We start from the raw sequence: 16,906 nt of genomic DNA, 5'->3' as shown, positions 1-16,906 counted from the left end.
GAACAAAAGTTCCTCTTCACCAAAATCGAACCAAAACCCCTCCAAACCTAACCAAACTTTCCAGAACAGTATATTAACATAAATATGGCATAACCTAAGCTGCAAAACACAATGGTTCAATCTCTAGCTTAAAATCACACACTCAAGTGAAGAAATCAAATTTCTTTTAGCTTCCTCACTCACCAATCAATCCCAACAGCCATGAATTCAATTCAAACATGCATTAACAGACATTATTCAACTTGGATAACAAACCTAAACCTTCACTAAACCTACAGCTTTGAAAACTTTTCAAAAAAATCACAACCCTAGCTTAGAAACCTAAGAGAAACACCAAAACTTAAAGATGAACTTACCTAGGGTGCAAGGTTAACTTGAAGATGGAATTTAGCCCTGAAATTTGGAGTTGGCTGAAGCAAATCAATCCCTCTAGTGGCTGGTTCAGCTTGCTCGAAGGAAGAGGAGAAGAAGGTTGAGAAAAATATATTACTTGTCTTGGAAGAAAGCTTCTTCTTCCTTTTAAAATGCTTTGCTTTCTTTCTTTTTTTTTTTTTAAAATTTCCTTCCTTAAATAACAATAGGCAGCAGCAAAGAAAAAGAAGAAAAACCAAAAAAAGTTTTCTTAAATTCCTAATTTACCCCTCTCACATAATAAATAAATTTTTTTTAAAAGAAACCCTAGGGGCATTTTGGTAATTTTACTAATTCCCCATTCCGACATTCTAATAAAATTCTAACTTAATCCGGGATATTCTCAAAATAATTCTTTCATTTAATGTCGTGACATTGCTAACCGCATAGCTAAAATCCCACAATTGCCGGGCCCAAAATAACGTATTTCATTAAATAATTTTTCAAAAATTTACCTAAGTAAGATCATAATCCTACTTCATTTTCCAAGTAATTACATATTTAATAAAATATGTCCATTTAAATATTATTTATTTTCTGGGATATTACAATACGTGTCCTCTAAACAGGGGTCTGATCTCGAGTTTCTAGGTGAGAGAAATCTCACTATAACACAAAATACAAATCTTAACTTTTAAAATGATAGGATTTCTCTCTATTTTTTGTCGTCCCTTTTCCCATGGATTCTGCCCCTATTTATAGGAATATAGGTTGGCAGTTATTTTTATTGGGATTGAATCATTCACAACTGCTAATGAAATGTGGACATTCCCTATGTTTCATTTATTTACACATGGGATAATATCTAATAACTACCTAACTGCTCCTTAGTTTTATCCTTTAATAAACGATTATGCTGACTAGGAAGGTTACATCTCATTAATGTTAAGATCTCCTTTTTATCCATCTTAATAGGCAAAAACACTTAAGTGTTAGAGGTTCTTCACCTTGTTATATCCCTTTATTTGTATTAATGATGCGAGACGATTAATACATTATGTATAATGCGAGGTGATTGAATGTTGTTACTTTTACTCTATTCGTGTATGAAAGGCAACAATTCATGAGGTCTTTAGATATCTTGTCTTGTACATTTTATTACTCTATCCTGAGATGGACATAAATCTCGTCAATTCTAGTTTAATAAATTTTATTTTTGTCTCGCGTAAGACTAAGTAGTCAGCGACTTTGAACATTTCTATCAAACTTGTATTTAATTAGAATGAGTTATTTGAATTGCATTTAATGATATAAAATTATTATTATATTCCCTGAGTTGATTCATATTCCTTCTGTAGGACAAGTGTCAGCTTCTGGTACATAGCCAAAATTAGGTATAACAATTGTCCCCTAAAAAGTGTTTTTTAATTAAAAAGAACTTTTTTAAATGATCATAGGGGTATAATCGTATTAAGCCCTTTTGAAAAATTGTATGTTTTAAGTTTTGGCAGTTTAAGACTTCGAGGAACATCAATGAGCATCTAATGCCCTAACTGTTCCTATTTTCCAATGTTCCCACCCGTTAGATCAGATTTTTTTTTGATCTAATAGTGATCACTCCTTGGGAATAAAATCAAAGCTGAGAGATTATTTTGCCATTTTTGTTTTTTAAACCTTCAAGCCTTCCTGTAGAAATTTTTTGATTGTCCTTTCTCAAACTTGCATGTCGTCTTGCCTTTCACATACTTCCTGCGTATTTTAGTTAATTTCATCTATTGTTCCAGAGGTTTTCGAAACCCAGTTTTACGACCTTCAGAATTTCAATCGAAAAATCTTCCTCTGTCCAGAAATTTCAATCAAAGCAGTAAGTGATCAACTTTCTTCTTTTTATTGATTTTTTATAATTTGTTTTCCTTGGTTGGTTTTTTCTTATTTGCATTGTTTTGCTATTTTAGGTAATTTTGATTTTGTTTGTCTGCATAATTCTAGGCCTTGAAAGATTAAGGTTATTCGATTCATAGGTTTTTTAGGTTAAACTTATGTTTTAATTTTCTAAAATTGGGATAGTATTGTCTATAAGTATGACCCAATTCAATCCAAAAATTACAATCTTAGAATCTCTAGAATCAGATTATCCTCAAACCTCTGCCATTCCATTCATAGTCAAAACACACATACCTAAAACTATTCTTGAATTAAACGATGCAAAGATTAGGGATCATCTTATTAAAACCAACCAAGACAAAATCTTTGGTCAATCTAGGCAATTTTTGTAAGAAATAACTGAGGGTAAACGCCATTTTTTGCGAAAAGTTGTCTGGCCTGAACTCTAGAATTTAACTGATATTCCTTTAACAAGACCTTTGTTTTTACCTCCAGTCACTGTTACTTTTTTACTAGGTGGCTTAGATTTTGAGATCATGGCCTCGAAAGCTCAAAAATCAAAAACCTCTCAAGACCATAAAGTTACCTTCGAGGCAGAGCTAATTGAGTCTAAAGTCAGATCCATAGGATTTTATGTTCGAGAGGTATTGAAATCGTGTGGCATCAAATATGGGCAAGGATGTTGAGTTAGGTCTGTTGCCCCAAAAGAGTTCAGTTGTTTTCCTCTTGAGCGTGTGAGTCGAGAAGAAGGCTATAGTACAAGCGAGTCATCTAGGACAGGTGCTTGGGGCCTCGAACACATAAGAGCTGGAGCAGTATTCCTTATCAAAGATTATTTCAAGGAGTTCTGAAACTACCTTGGCATTCCTCCTTTTCAGCCGGTACCAAATTCTTATAGAATACTGTCCAGTTTGAAAGTTGTATATCATATTTTGAAGTGGGAGTGTCAAACTCCACTCAAAATTTTCTATTTTTACTCAGTGAAGGCCTGTCCCGCAAGGAAGCGAGGAGCAGGTGGTTTCTACTATCTCAAGACCCACACTAATGATCCAAAGATCATTGTCAGGTTGCTAAATAAAAATAAATTCAAGGATGAATTCTTTTGGACAACTGGTGTTGCCCCCATAAACACAACTGTGATTCGCATAATACGTAAGTATTGCCTTAACTTTAAAACTTGGTTTCGAGTTTTATATTCAATAAATGTAGGCTTTTACTTATTTTATTTATGTTGTTTGACAACGATTATGAGGAGGCCTATTGCGACTCTCGAGATTGAAAGGAAACACAAAATCCTTGTTGGTCTTCCTTTCATGCTATGAGTAGCTAATTTCTTGTTGCACAAAAATAACTTGAAGACCTACATTGTTCTCAGCGGCAAGCAATCCACTAGAGACTTCAAAAGTCCCAAAGTACTCAGACTAGCAGTAGGTTCTAGTGCCTGTTGATGAGGAAGATAGGAATTATGTGGCTCGCACCCATTATCTGAGAAACATAACCCCTCGAGAAGCTGAAGATGATGCCTCCCGAGGTAATAAACCTAGTACTTGTGGATAGTCTCTAATTGTACTTAGGGCCGAGCGTACCTCATTAGTTAAATTTAGGGATAGTCAATACAATTTTTACATTTGGAATTATGTAGATTGCATTGCCCATAGATTTGATAGTTGGTACCCCAAGCATCATGTACAATTAAGATTTAATAGTTCTTACTTCAGAATAGCCAAACAATATGGCACTAACTTTGATAGGGCGAGCCATCCAGAATGGAACACGTCTCCTCTAAATACCTTTGACATTTTCATGATCACTGGTTCTAGGGTGTTTAGTAATTATTTTAGTACTACATCCTCGTCTAAAGATTGTGGTAATTTTCTTAAGTGTGAGATTATCTCTCCACATTTTTGTTATTTATTTTGAATTAGTGTTGATATGTTTCTCTGTCTTGCAGATATAGACCTAAATCTTGAATATATGTTGCGCAATCCTACCCCCTCATCAGGAAATCCAAGAAGCACACAACTTAACACGGAGATGCCTCGAGATCAACTAAGGAATCTTCCAAAAGGATCAAGATTACCGCCAACAAAAAACAAGCCTCGACCCAATAAAGCATCGAGCCAGAAAATTCTCTAGATGATTCAACTGCTCTAGTTGTTGCGAGCGCTGGTGAAGAGGCTATTGGGTCTATTCATTCATTAAGTTAAGTTTTTTGGTTCTCATCCTGAGATGGCACTGCTAGAGCCTTCTTGCCCCCTTCCAATTTATGCTAGCACAGAAGGCTCGCAGATTTGCTCGTTGCATGCCATCAACAACTGGCATCATTACAACACTTTTAAATAAAGCAACTGGTACTTAATTCACAAGGGTAGCTTCGAGAGTCTTTTGACAAGGAGCTACGACCTTATGCAGTCCGTTAGTTTTTAATTTCTCTTCTTCTTTCCTCTTTTTATTATATTTCCCCTATTACACATCTTCCTCTAGTTTTACTTCTTGCAGACATCTCTCTTGTCCTTTGTGGCTCAATAGAGACGTCTCCAAAATGCAGAGATGCATAATGACGAACTTCGCAAATCTAGGGAACATCGCAAAGTTTTGGCTAAGCAATGGTTTGATTAGCAGTCAAAAATCTCTAAAATTAAGAAAGAGGCCAAAGAGCAACAAAAGACTCTCAAGACAGACCTCGAGGTTGCCTAGATGAATATCCAGGAGCTTAAAGAGGCGAACAAGACTACCCAGGTCGAAGCTGACAGAAAGCTTGAAGAGGCCAAGGCTGATGCCAAAGCCAAGTTCAATACAATCCCCAGGCGATCTATTTATCAAGCTTGGTTTGCCAACCCTGGGATGGATCTAAGTTTTTTGGGAAACAAGGCTGGAGAGATGTTAGCATACTACGAGCAAACCAAGAAGGAAGAGACAGGAAATGCCGAATGTTGTTGGAGGAATTTCAACAACACCAAAATAAATAATATAATAAAGATATGAACAGAGAATGTGCAAGTACTCGACCTAGAATGGCGAGTATTCAACTTATGAACACACAGACGTACTAGAAATATAAAGAACACAAGGAAATATAGTAGTTCAGTCAGAACACGGTCTGCTTAGTCCACTGTTGCAACACTTTTCTATCTTGTCCATTTCATGTTGGATCACTCCTTTATATACAAAGCAAGTGTCCTTTGATTACACAGACATTGCATTCATTATCAATCCATTTGTACATTGAATTATAACGATTAAATCAACAAAAATGTAAACACAATAAATGAAGAACAATTTTGGCCCAATTCACTAAATACAACAACATATGCGACTTCTATAGTGCGAGTTGTCTGTTCATATTCTTGTATAAGCTCGGCGGCTCAAGATGCATACAAGAGTAATCGAGCTTGGGATGTATGCGTCCTGTCTAGTCGCTTGTACGAAGATCTTATAATAGGTCGATAACTTAAGACACACGAGTCCTTATCGGGTTATCAAGGTTACTGGGTCATTTGGACCAGCTCACTGAGTTCAGAAGCATTCTATATCTTTTCGCAAGAAGACCTTTATAGTCCTCACATATATCTTAGTATTTTCAAGTCTTAACTTGATCTTTGGTCCTGCTTTGTGCGAGCTACTCGAATACGACTAGACACTATCAATGTCACATCATCTCGCTGAATCTGGTTCAGGCGAGGTTTGCACTCAAGTGGTCACTCACTGACATCTCAGCCCTCCTCGAGGAGAGTGAGTCCACGTATCATTTTTACAGGAGCCTGGTCTCGAGTTTCTAGGTGAGAAATTCTCACTATAACATATGCCCCTAGTTTCGCGAGTGATAGCTTGTGTCATGAGGGAAACTATAAGTGAGAGGCAGGCGAAAGGATGTCACAAGATGGTGACCTTTGGTTGTCTAATTGAGGGTTTCAAAAAGATGGTTGTAATCATTACGTTTAACCCATGTGGGGTGCCACGTCATCGAAACTCTTCGGAGTCCGTGTAGGCATGGTTATGGATAACCGTTGGATTGTGAGACCTTAGGCATTCTCTGTTGGAATTTATTTTACCAGGATCTTAGATCTACTCACAAGTATGTTTATTAACACCCTATATATGAACTTTCTAAAACAATGAAATAAACACATATAAAGTTTAGGAAACCTTACAGTGGGTGCAGCGGAATATAATGACTCCTTCCGTTCAGATATCTAGCCCTTGATTCCTTTCTGTAGCAGAGCATTATCAATATCTGAACCTGGATCTCTTTCTCTGAATCTTTGATGTTGAAACTCCTTCTTGCTGAATGTCTTTCTTCACGATCTTCCTCACTATGATTGAGGTATAACTTGCTGTGTGTGGGCACTACTCTTACACTAAGAATTTCGAAATCTCAATGAGGAAGAGAGAGAGAGTGGGTTCAGCCAAAGTTAGGGAGAGAGAAGGCTCAGTTTTTTCTGAATGAAAAAGTAGAAAATTTAAGTGTAATTTTTCTGAAGCCTTCACTATCTATTTATAGCATTCCACTAGGGTTAGGTTTTAATTATTTGGCATTAAAATAATGAAAATATCAGTTTAAAAATTCAAACCAAGTGGCCGGCCATGTACAGTAATGGGCCTTACTTGGATTTTGCAGTTTTCTCAATTCTGCATCTGATTTTCTCAAAAACGCCAATTTTCAAATTCAACCATTTAAATGTCAATTCTAACTATTTAATAACAATAAATAATTATTAAATAATATTGTCATTTATCATATTTATTAATTGAACCATACAAAGTATCATAATTAACAAATATGCCCCTAAAACTCTTTCTTTACAATTTCACCCTTACTTAGTGAAAAATTCACAAATAGACATAGTCTAATTTGAGAATTATAATTGATTAATCAAAACCAATTACATGAGTCTTACAAGCAATATTATCTCAACTAGTGCGGGGACCATGGGTCTATATAACCGAGCTTCCAATAAGTAGATCAAGAATTTATTACTAAAATTCACTAAGTTATTAATTCTTCGTTGAATCCACGCATAGAACTTAGAATTGCACTCTCAGTTATATAGAATGCTCTATATGTTCCACCATATAGACACATCATTAGTTATCCATTGTTATAATCCTAATGTGATCAATGATCCTCTATATGAATGATCTACACTGTAAAGGGATTAGATTACAGTTACACCCTACAATGTATTTTATCCTTAAAACACTTGACCCCGTATAAATGATATTTCAGCTTATGTGAAATGAGTACTCCACCATTTATGTTCGTTTGGTCAAGCTCGAAGGAGATCATCCTTTACTTACTATTCGCCAGATAGAAGTTATAGATTCCATATTTATGCTAGCGCTCCCACTCAATTGCACTACCGTGTTCCCAAAATGTACGTATCACCCTGACCTAAAAGTAGGCTTAACTAACAAATCAAAGAACACGAATAGCCTTTCAAGATTGAGCCTAATCATAACAGGATTAAGAACATTTGATCCAGGATCAACTAAGCGATATTGACTTGAATAGATATTACGGTAAGTTTAATAAATCTAAGTCAAAGTTCAATATCGGTCCCTTCCGATGCATACTCCATGCATCCAACCTGAGCTTTACTTTAACCAATGCTCTGGAAAGAACATAGCACTTCTCCAAATGTAAGTAAACTCTGTTGTAGATTATCATATCAGTAAAACCCTATGTCTGATAAATCTAGGAAACTTTATTCACATAGTCATGTTTACTTTCCAATGTGTTGACGGCACAATAAACAGGATCAAGTATGTGAAAAGGGTTTCAGATGAATTCATACATTACGTACATATAATCATGAAATAAATCATGTGAACCATGCAACATTAAATGTTATTTCTGATCTATATTAATAAGTAAATCTGATTATATTGAAATGAGTTTTATTTAGGGCATAAAACCGAACATTCTCTTGCCACGTGTCTTCATCCCAATTAATGAGGGATAATGGTATTTAAACCTCTTGATACGAAATGATCCTTCACTTTTTTCCCTCTCACTTTTACTTCTCTCATTTTTCTCTCTGATTTTCGAAACTTCAAAAACCCCTTTCATACTTCCTCTTTTTTCTCCCAGAAAAAGTCTAAAAAGTTTCTGAATCCTTGAAGAGTATCGACATTCTCAAGGTTAGTAGAAAATTGTTTGTAACTATTTTTCCCTTTATTTTGAGAATCAATCCATATTCTGCGTTTTAGGAGGTAGAAAATGCATGAGATATTAGGAAGTACATATATGTGACTTTATTTTCTGATAAAACTAGGAATTTATTTGGGAAATATGGGCGTAAATTTTAAGTAATCACAGGTTTTAGGAAAAACACTTTGAATATTCGTATCTTTCTTGTTGAGTATTCTGAACACTCGTGAGTATTAGGAAGAAAATTTTGAATACTCGTATATATATATATACCTGAATAATTTAGCAAATATGAAATTTAGCTATCTTAATCCTTGTTTAGAACTTAGGGTTTATTTTCAGCCTTCTGATTTATATATGCTTTTGTTGCGAATTTTGGTTGAGTCTTTTGAATGGTGGGTGCGTCACTCTAACTTAATGTTCACGCAAGTTTATGCATGTTCCTGTTGGGTTTTATGCCCTAAATAAAACTCTTTACAATCTGATTAGTAATCAATATAAGAAATTTGAAGTGATTTATGTTTGCATGAATTTTACATGCTAATGGTTTAATATGTTTATTACATTTACACACAAAATCAGTTAAATCCAGATCATATGTTTATTCACAATTACGGTATCATCAATACAGTGGAATGTGATTGTGATCATATGAATGAAAAGACTAAGTCCCTGTTTCATCAGTGTTTTGGATTTACACTAATGTGATAATCAGCGATGATGTGTACTTACACTTGGAGTAAGTGTTATGTTCTTTCCAGGACATTAGTAAAGTATACTAGTTTCGAATGTATGGAGTATACATTGGACTGGACCGATATTGCAACTTAGTAAAGATATTACAAACTTATCGTTATATCTTTCCAAGTCAATATCAGTAGTTGATCTTAAGATTAAAAGAATCTAAATCCTGATATGCTTAGGCTCAACTAAGGAGTACTATTCATGTTCTTTGATTTATTAGTTAAGCCTACTTTTGGGTCAGGGTGATACGTATATTTTGGGAACATGATAGTATGATCGAGTGGGAGTGCTAAACATAAATATGGAATCTATAGCTTCTACTGGTGTATAGAAGTCAAGTGATGATTCCCTTCGAGCTTAGCAAATAGAAATAAATGGATGAGCTCTTGTTTAAGTGACTAATCCTTAGATCACTAAACACCATTTACAGGTAGCTAAGTGTTTTAAGGGGCAAAATACATTGAGGGGTGAGAACGGTAAAATTATCCCATCTCGATGTAGATCATCTATATAGAGGATCTTTGATCACAATAAGATTATAACAATGGTTAAATGAGATAGCATATCTATATCGTGGAACATATAATATGCTCTATATAAGTCTGAGAGTGCAATTCTAAGTTCTAAGAGTGGATTCAACGAAGAATTAATAAGTAGGAATTTACTTAGTAAATTCGGTTCACTTATTCGAAGCTCAGCATATAGATCCATGGTCCCCATTCTAGTTGAGAACATACTGCTTGTAAGACTCAATAATTTATTTGTGATTAATCAATTATAATTCTAAAGTTAGACTATGTCTAATTTGTGAATTTTCACTAAGTAAGGGCGAAATTGTAAAGAAAAGAGATTCTAGGTTTATTTATTTATTAATGGACTTTATATGTCTAGTTAATAATTAAATTAAATGACAATATTATTTAATAATCTATTTTAGTTATCAAATAATTAGTTTTGACATTTAAAAGGTTAGAATTTGAAAATTGGCGTTTTTGAGAAAATAGAAATAAAATTTGTTAAAACTGCAAAATCAAGTGGGGCCCATTCTATACACCTTGGCCGGCCACTTTATGTGGAATTTCAAATTGATATTTTCATTATTTTAATGCCAAATAATTCCTAACCTAAACCTAGTAGTTGCCTATAAATAGAAAGTGATTGCACAGTCAAAATATACTACTTTTCAGAAAATCAATTTTTCAAAAAAACTGAGCCTTCCCTATTCTCTTCTATTTGCCGAAATCATTCCCTCTCTTTTCTTCTTCTATATTTCGAACCCTAGTGATAGAGTAAGTGCCCACACACAGCAAGTGGTAACTCAATCATAGATTGGAAGACTGTGAAGGATCAAACTCAAAGAGAAGGACATTCGGGCTCAGATCTTGATAATACTCTGCGACAAAAAGGATACAAGGGTTAGAGATCTGAGTGGAAGGAGACATTAATTTTGCTGCGTCAATGTAAGGTTTTCTTAACTTTATATGTGTTTATTTTATCATTTTAGAAAGTTCATATTTAGGGTGTTAAACAACATACTTGTGAGTAGATCTAAGATCCTGGTAAAATGAATTCCAACAACTGGTATCAGAGCCATGGTAATTGATTTTCTTTCAAGAAATTTGGACTTTAAAATGATTGTTTGTTATTTGGATGGTTTCATGTTGTATTGAGTGTTATTTGATGATTGATTGATGTTTGTGAATTTTCGTGAAAAATAATTGAAATTTTATTTCTGGAATTATTTTTATTGGATAGTATGGAAAAAATTAAGCAATTTACTTTTTTACAGAACTCAATTTCGGTTTAATTTGAATTAATTATGATTTTTTGAAGATTCGAAAAAAATCAGGGATGTTGCACTTACATACGCGCGCGGACGAGGGTGTCACGCTCGGACAGCACGCGTTCAGACAAGTGCACGTCCGAGTGCCTGTCTGAACACACCCCTTACGTGCGCGGAAATCATGCACATTCCCCCTTGCACCGAGTTTTCTCGGCAGGCAACACCCCATGCGCACGAGGACGAGTACGCACAGCATACCGTTCGTACAGCTCGCATTTTTTTTTTCGTTTTTTTTCGTTTTTTCATGCTTTTTCATGGATTTAACTTCCGATTTTTTGTGTAGTTTTGTATTTAGACATTTACTATTTCTATTTCAATTCTAATTATCATAATTAAATTATTTAATATTTTTTTTAATTTAATTCATGATATTAGTGTAATTTGAATTAGAAAATAGTAAATAGCTATCTTTTTTGCTTAATTATCTATCTTATTTTTAAATTTGATTATATCTTATCTTATTTTTAAATTTAAGGTCAGATATTAAATTTTTTTTTAAATTAAATATTTTTTAAATAATTTGACCTTATTTAAATTTAAAATAAGATAACTATAATCATGATATTTTAAATAGATGTAAGATATTTTGCTAACTTTTAAATTTTGTAATTTTATTTATTTAAATTAAATTTAAAAATCTGAAAAAGATATTTATTTATCTTTTTTAATTTTCATTTTATTTATAAAATAACATTTAATTTTAAAAAGTAGTTAGCAAATTTTGAAATGATATTTAGGTTAGTTGAAACCTAATTTTTCAAAATTGTAGGTTTAATTTTAAATTTTCTTTAATAATTTCAAAATTATATATAAATATTTTTTATTTAATTTTTTTTAAAATTAAATTGTTTTTATTATTTATTTAATTATTTTATTTTCGAAATTTAATTATTTAAAATTAAATAAATCGTACATCCAACTATCCAGCTAACCTTGTTGCAGGAGTATGTGGTTTTAGCTTGTATGTAAGTTTTTAAAACCTATTATTACTTGATTGCAAATAGCCATGGTTAACTTGTTGACAGATCCAATGATCTGATTTTAACTCATGGCTCATTTGGTCAAGTAAATAATTTGTAACACGTATATTTTACAATCTTCTTTCATATGTGTATGACCTAACAACATGATAGGATCCAGCCAAATGTGTGCATGTGTGAGCCTATATGTTTATTTTATTATATAGATGCATATAGGTTATTGCTAAATAAAATGTCACACCATGATAGATTTTATTTAGGTCCAGTTAGTTTTTGGACCTATTCAATTAATAACAGTTATTTATTTTAAGGTTAAATTCCTCTCTTTTGGGCCTTGTGTGAGAGTTGGGAGCCATAGAAGTGGGTACGACATACTGAACCCAGCACCCCCTCACATGAACTACCCCAATTGTGAAGGTCCATTTGCCTGATTTGAATAACTGTACTAGGTTAATTATATTAGTTTGACCTAATAAAATTAAATTAGCAACATAATTAACTTTTAAAATATATGAAAATTTATTTTCATTTTAAGATTTTAAATTTAATTTTAAGAAAAACACTTTTAGTTTAAGATATATTTTATAGACAAACTATTTGTATTTTTCTTGTATTTAATTAAATAAAGAATTGTAACTAACTAGATTCTCTCTGGAGCTTATTTAATTAAATATTCCTATTTAAGTTATAAATTAGTTAAATTAACTAATTTTTCACATCTAACTTAAATTTGAATATTTTATTTAAATTTGAAATTAAGTTGAGGAATCCTAGGCATTAGTTATTAAAGATTCTTAAGATATTTTTTTTAAGTTAGTTTTAAACTTAAAATGGAATATTTTTCAAATTAAGTGGTTATAACTTAATTTTTTTTATATTTAATTAAATCTAAATTTGAAAAATATTTAAGTTTTAGATTTTTTCTATACAACTTAAATTAGATATTTTTCAAATTTTTGTTGAAAAGATACTTAGTCAAATAAGATATTTTCTAGATAGTTATTTCTAGAGTACTTATTATTTCTAATATTTAAATAAAGAAATATTATACATTGTGAAATTAATTATTTAAATAATTAATTTTGGTACAATTTTATTTAAGTATATTTTTTCCTAGTATTAAACTAGAAATTAATAATTAAGCTTTCTCTACTCTTAATTATTTATTTCTTGAATTTAATACATTTAATTAAATTGAAAAATTAAATATCTAAGTTGATTTTCATCATGACACTTAAATATTTATTTTTCATGACACTTAGTTAAATAGAAAATTATTTTTAGGTTGAAATTTAATTTTTCAACTTAAATTTAAATAATTTTCAAAAACATTTTAATTATGCTAGTTGTTTTTGAATTTATCTTCAAAAATAGATTAAGTTGTAAATTAATTATTTATTTTAATTAATTCTTGGACCAACTTAAATCAATGATTTTTTCATCTATTGATTATTTTAAAATAAATGAATTTAAATATATTATTAGAAATTAAATTAATTAGTCAAAGGAAAATCTAGATAGGTGATATTTTGGCTTGAAGTATTTTTTCTAAGTATTTATTATTTAGTATTTTTGAAAATTTGTATAGTTTTATACTTTATTTTTCGAATACAATAAATATATTCTTATGAAAATTTATTTTCAAGTTGCTAATTAATTTAAATTAATACAACTTAAATTTATTTTTCTTAATATTTTATTTAAAATTACTACTAAGATGGAAATAATTTATTTTATTTCAATCACCATCTATGTATAATTTTATAAATATTAAATTAAATTCTTATTTTGAATTTTAATTCTAAATTCGATATTTAATGAATATATTGATTAGAATAATAAAGAAAATACATTTTAAAGAATGAGCTTTATTATTATTAAGATATTTGATCTCCATTGTTGGTTTTACATCGCGTTTTTTTTTAGTGAGTAATCCTCCCTAATGGAGGAACGTTCATTAGCAATTTCGCACCGTTTAATCTCGAAAGATAAGTAGTTTGTAAGTGTTTTATATGGTATGGATCACCCTAATGGTGGCGACCATATTTGACTTGCAAATTATGAAACAATGGTAGAAGCTCATAAGATAGAATAGCCTTGACTCTCGCCTAAACGGGACAACGCTGGATTCCAATCTTGATCGAATAAAAGGTTGCTAGAATGTTTAACATTTTAGATGAGCTGACAACTCTATTCAATAAATGATAGCTTTGACTCTCGCCTAAACAGGACACTGATATCAGTTTGTTGAAAAACCTTGGAAATTATTTAGGATTGAATTTTTTTTTTAAGTATTTTCTCTTATCACTCATACATGCTATGTGCTTATAATTTCTGAATTGATTTTGTGTTAAACCATTATTGATTTCTATTTGTTGATTATTTTGTAGTATCCTGTATAATCATGATGAATTCCATGTTATCACTGTTGACTGAAAAAATAAGCTAAATGGATCTAACTTTCCTAAATGGAATGAGAACATTAATATTGCTCTCATAGGAGAAAGTGTCTTGTTTGTTTTAACTGAGCCGTCACCTGAAGTGCTTGGGGGTAATGCATCCAAAGCTGTGAAAGAAAAGTATGAGCGTTGGCAGAAAGCAAATGACAAAGCTCTATACTTTATGCTTTCCAGCATGGTTGACACCTTCAAAACTCGGTTTTCTAAAACCGAAAAGGCTGCTGAAGTAATGACGAAGTAAAATGAGCTATTCGGTAGGGCATCACTTCAGTCTCGCTTTGACGCGACTAAGAAGTACATCAATGCACGGATGGAACCCCATCAAAACGTGCGTGATCGTGTTCTCCTCCTAGCAAGTTATTTCCAAGAAGCCCAGGATCATGGTGCTGAAATGGATCACACTACTCAAGTAAGCCTTATCTTGAATAGTCTGACTCCAGCATTTCTGCCCTACACATCAAATTATGTCATGAATAAGAAGGACATAGACTTTCATGAGTTATTCAATGACCTTCAAACTTATGAAAATTTGATTGGAGGAACCAAGAAGAAAGGGAGTAAGCCTCAAAATTCTGGGAATGGTAATGGGACGGTCAAACCTGAAGCAAATATTGCCTCTGCTTTGAAACCCAAATCGAAGAAGAAGTGGAAGAACACCAAGAAGCGTGCAAAAGCCATGAAAAACAAAAAGGCTGCTGCTTCTGGTGATGCTACACTCAAAGGAAAGTGTTTCTACTGCAATGAGAAAGGTCATTGGAAACCCCAGTGTCCTAAACATCTTGCAAAGAAACAAGGTATTTATTTCTATAAACTTTAAGAGTTTTAGTGAATTATTATCAAATTGGATTTATGATTCTGGACTAACTTTGTTTATTTGTTTCTCCTTCTTATAGGACAAGCTACTTGAACTCAGATGAGTTGGATCGGAAAGCTGGACCAAGGGTGAAATACGTCCAGATGAAGATGAAGCTCTTCTATCTATTTTTGAATTAATTGTTTTAGTTTAAAGACAATTTGGATTTCGAATTTTAGTTAGGGATTTTTATCCCTGTTTTTCTCATATTGTTGCAATACATTTTTATTATTAATAAAGTTTATTTTATTTTCGAATTCAAACCAATTGCAATTTATGAGATTGAGCTTCATTTAATTTATCTTTCAACACAATTACCACATTATATTTACATGTTTGTATGTGTAAGTGTTTTTATTATTGATGCAAATTCTATAATATTTACAACTCTTCATAGAGTTATATTAAAGAAACATTAGAAATTAATTCTGTGTTTATTAATAATTGTTAATTCTAATACAATTATTAAGAATTTGTTTAATAAAATGATTTTTTGATCTGATAGGGGTGGAGAAAAGTTAAGAAAACTATGCAGTTCAACGATCTTTTATATCTAATGAACTCTGGATAGTATTCAACTCCACATAAACTCTATCACACTTAGAGAATCATGATCTTTACAACCTTTAGGGGTGGATCATAATCTCTATATACTTAGGGGTGGATATATTCCACAATACCCTATGTAACACATATTTTCTTTAAACATGGAAGTGATATAATGACTTAGCTATTATCAATATAATTAAATTCTTGATCTTGATTGTATATTCCAATTTAGTTTTACTGTTGTAGTAAAAATTTGATACCTATAAAAGTTCTTTGATAAAGTTTCACACTACCTTAATTGAGTGGGAGAATTTTAAAATTCTATACCCATCTTCATTAGGTTGATACTTGTGATAGGTACTTAAGAACACTACTGAAAAGTAAATCTAACCATTCACATTGATAGGTATAACTTATCAGAATTATGAGAATAAGATAAAGAACTCTAGTTCAGTCTATTCGAATGACTTGAACCTTGATTTTTTAATTCTCACAAAATTTTATGGTATCTTAATTTTGATTACTTAATCTCTGGCATGTATTTTTCACTTCAAATACTAGTCTGTTATGTTGATGACTTAGTCTTAACTTAAAGATTCAGACTAATACAAAAGTCACAACTAGATAACTCTCCAAACAATAAAGAGGTTAAAAGTATTATTTAACCAGACATCTGCTATTGAGTGGGAGCTATCTCAGATGTAATCAAATAAGGAGCATTAGAAGATATTCAAGAAAGATTTATGAAAAGTGATCTATATGTTAGCTATTAAGGAACTGTATATCAGTCATCCTTGTATCTCACCAACTCATTCGAAATTCTTGAGATGGTGCTTACTTTGGGGGTGGAGGAGTTATTCTATAATAATTCAAGGTCTACCAGAGAAGACTTATAACTTTGTAAATTCGAAATTACCAGAAAGTTATATTACTGAAGAAAAGTCTACACTGTATTATCTCTATTCCATATTTTAAAATATGAGAGATATGTCTTCTATTTATTCAGATGTACTTTAAAACAGTAAGGATTTCAGTATCCCTTGATGAGTAAAGCATGTAGTAAAGGATGTTTCATAAGTGTATTTATGAACT

The sequence above is a fragment of the Cannabis sativa genome, chromosome 3, assembly GCF_029168945.1.
Source record: "Cannabis sativa cultivar Pink pepper isolate KNU-18-1 chromosome 3, ASM2916894v1, whole genome shotgun sequence".
NCBI classification, from domain to species: Eukaryota; Viridiplantae; Streptophyta; class Magnoliopsida; order Rosales; family Cannabaceae; genus Cannabis; species Cannabis sativa.
This window is presented reverse-complemented; position numbering follows the sequence as displayed.